The 3,513-nt window shown below is 42.3% G+C and overlaps 1 long non-coding RNA gene across 3 annotated transcripts in view; it reads left to right on the forward strand.

Moving 5' to 3' along the window:
• The first annotated feature begins 333 nt into the window (after window positions 1–333).
• The window catches only part of LOC123984655, a 7,471-nt gene continuing 4,291 nt past the window's right edge, over window positions 334–3,513 (forward strand). Inside the window, exons 1-3 of one of the 3 annotated variants that reach the window (XR_006828485.1) lie at window positions 334–382; window positions 560–837; window positions 951–2,084. This is a non-coding gene — a long non-coding RNA (uncharacterized LOC123984655). Of the gene's footprint in view, window positions 383–403; window positions 838–950; window positions 2,085–3,513 lie in introns of those variants that run through there. The other 2 variants (XR_006828484.1, XR_006828486.1) reach the window with 2 other exon arrangements.

Here is a 3,513-nt window from a genome sequence, read left to right on the forward strand (position 1 = left end):
GCTCAGATTATAACTCGAGCCCTGTTTGTCGCGGAGTGATACGGATCTGTGCGAAGGAATTCGACGTCATACCTCTTGTGTACGCTCATTATATCACTACTATGAACCAATCAGATTGCTTGATTTGAGCTACCTGTTTTATAAACTACTTTGTAATGCTTTCCACTGTTCCATTTGTTTCCATATTCATTTTATGGCAGTTCTCGCTGTGATGCTGACACTGATTGAAACTCTGATTTTAAACCCAAACAAACATGAACTGGAACTGCTTTGCAAGTGGGCCTTTTTTGAATATCATTCACTAGACCTCCCATTGTCTGAGTGGGATGAGACTCAGAGTCATGAGACAAGACTCTGACAACACTTCTGACAACTAAATCCAGTATGTGGGAGAAGGCCTGGAAATCTTAAGTCTAAATTTAGAGATATTTCAGACTTGTTTAAGTCATTTTTGAGGTGGGGGGGAAAAAGTCTTTCTGGCTCCTTCCTAATAATCTCTTTTTTTCCTCTTTGCATTCATTACGGATTCTCCCACAAACAAACGTCTCGTCTCTGGCAGATTTGTGACTCTGATCCAGGGGCGTAATCTGTGAACGGCTTTGTCAACATCACTGGCTGCCTATTCACATTACTGTTTATCACTACCTTCCAGGAAGACGGATAGCAAAGAAGAGGAAGATGAAGAAGTGGGAACAGGGAAGGAGGTGAGAGGGAAGGCCAGAGAGAGGGAACGGTGAATGAAAGAGGGAGAAGAGAAGCCTCGACAAGAGAGGAGTGGGGAAGAGCGACAACGGGGAGAGGGGGGAATCACTCAATCGTTTCTGCAGAAGGGAAGAGGTATGAATATTCCAATTTTACCCTGCTCATTAGAGATGGCTGCCTCTTCCTTTGGGGGAAAGCACTGCTTGTGTTTGTTTCCAGCCTGATTATTTGCATGATGTATTCCACAGCTTTATATTCAGTGATGGGAGAAAGATGACGTTCTGGCAGGCTGACAATGAGGCCTAAGGGGTGCTGAGGCAGGCACAGTCAGCTTTATTCAATGCAAAGATCAAAGGCCATGCTTCTTTACCCCAAATTAGCCACCATTTCACAGTCGCTAAAGCTCCCTCAACAACGCTACTTACTTGCGCTGCTCCTAAACAAGGCTATTTTATGAAAGCTTGGGCCCACTGAGGGGAGATCGCTGGTTTGAGAAAACAGCCTGTAACAAATCATGAGTCCGCACTTCCAACAACCCTAGAACCTGGTCCCTATAATTAATTTTGGCTGACCCAAGAAAGTCACATCATCATTTTCCTGTCTTCTGGCGTGGAGAAGATGGCTGCAGCTGAACCCTTTGGGCGACATCATCTATCAGCAGCCAATCATGCACTGGCATTGAAATACATCCTGTCGATCGCATCATCATTAGTGCTAGAGCTACAAATGTATCAAATATAATAATAATAAGTATCAAATTGGCGGGCGGACAATCTTTAACGCAATCAGGTTTTTTTTTCCCTTCTACTGTGACAAACAAAATTGGATTTTGCTGCTAAACGCATCGTAAAGTGCACAAATTAGCATAGTCATTGTTCTTTTCAAAGTTATTACAGCTAGTAATTGTGAGTTAATAAAGTTACATGTATGGTGATGCAGAGGCCAGAATACAAAAACTGCTTATCCACATAATGCTCAAGAAAAGTGTTGGTATTTAGTATGTTTGACATAGACGTCCAGGAAAACAACAACAATCAGTTTGTAACAGCCTTCTGATATTGCTACAGCTGTTTTGTTTGTTTTTTTAAATATATCAACCAGACAAAACAAGTCAGACAAAACAAGACAAGATGCCCCCTTGGACTCTGAAGATTGTGAAGGGCATGTTTCCCTTTTACTGACATTTTCTGAACCAAACAATTAATCTTTTAATCAACACAAAAACTGACAGAACAATTAACAATAAAAAGAATTGTTAGTTGCAGTCCTGGCCTGCATTATGTTGGCCAGAAATCGAATTTCCCTTGCAGCTACCTTACTTTTTTTGTATTCATATTTTCTCTTAGATACATTTTGTAGCTCATAAAAAAATTTGCAATGTTCATTTTTTGTTCTGCAGCTTTCATTATTCTACCACATGATCATTTGTGGCATCATCAGTTGCTTTGCTTACAATATGCAGACATACTGTTGACGGCTACCGTCTGTTCGGTTTCAAGCTGGATCACCATAAATAATATTAAGGAATGCTCACCCTGCATTGATGCTACTGATGGCTTTGCTTTATTGTGCTCATGTTCAAAGAACACATGATGCAAACCTTTCCAGGAGCCACTTTCCACACCTCCTAGCACCATTTCATCAACTCCGCTGGAAACCTCTATTATGCTGCAAAATGAAATGCAGCAATGAGCATGCAACAGCTTTAATTCTAAATAGACACAAAATACGTACATTGCGTCACAGTGAAGCAGATTGGGCCTGATAAGGCTTCACATGAGTGTGATACCTTCTCAGCATGACATCCACCTTCCCTCGCCTACTCAACTCGCCTTTTCTCTTTCTCCACTCAACTCCCCTCCTTTACTTTCCAGGAGAGCCTGCAGTCACATTAGCTCAGAACAGTGACTTGCAACTGAGAGACTCCGCCACCCCCCGTGGTGCATCCGCTATCTATAGATTTTAGCAGATACACAAACTTTATCTGTTTGTCTCTGTTACTAAGCAGATCTGCACATATCCCCTTGCTAAAAGCACACCTGACATTTTCACATACAGTGAGGAAAATAAGTATTTGAACCCTGCTATTTTGCAAGTTTTCCCACTTAGAAATCATGGAGGGGTCTGAAATTGTCATCGTAGGTGCATGTCCACTGTGAGAGACATAATCTAAAAAAGAAAATAATCCAGAAATCACAATGTATGATTTTTTAACTATTTATTTGTATGATACAGCTGCAAATAAGTATTTGAACACCTGAGAAAATCAATGTTAATATTTGGTACAGTAGCCTTTGTTTGCAATTACAGAGGTCAAACGTTTCCTGTAGTTTTTCACCAGGTTTGCACACACTGCAGGAGGGATTTTGGCCCACTCCTCCACACAGATCTTCTCTAGATCAGTCAGGTGTCTGGGCTGTCGCTGAGAAACAGGGAGTTTGAGCTCCCTCCAAAGATTCTCTATTGGGTTTAGGTCTGGAGACTGGCTAGGCCACGCCAGAACCTTGATATGCTTCTTACAGAGCCACTCCTTGGTTATCCTGGCTGTGTGCTTCGGGTCATTGTCATGTTGGAAGACCCAGCCTCGACCCATCTTCAATGCTCTAACTGAGGGAAGGAGGTTGTTCCCCAAAATCTCACAATACATGGCCCCGGTCATCCTCTCCTTAATACAGTGCAGTCGCCCTGTCCCATGTGCAGAAAAACACCCCCAAAGCATGATGCTACCACCCCCATGCTTCACAGTAGGGATGGTGTTCTTGGGATGGTACTCATCATTCTTCTTCCTCCAAACACGGTTAGTGGAATTAT

This window comes from Micropterus dolomieu, linkage group LG16, assembly GCF_021292245.1.
Source record: "Micropterus dolomieu isolate WLL.071019.BEF.003 ecotype Adirondacks linkage group LG16, ASM2129224v1, whole genome shotgun sequence".
NCBI classification, from domain to species: Eukaryota; Metazoa; Chordata; class Actinopteri; order Centrarchiformes; family Centrarchidae; genus Micropterus; species Micropterus dolomieu.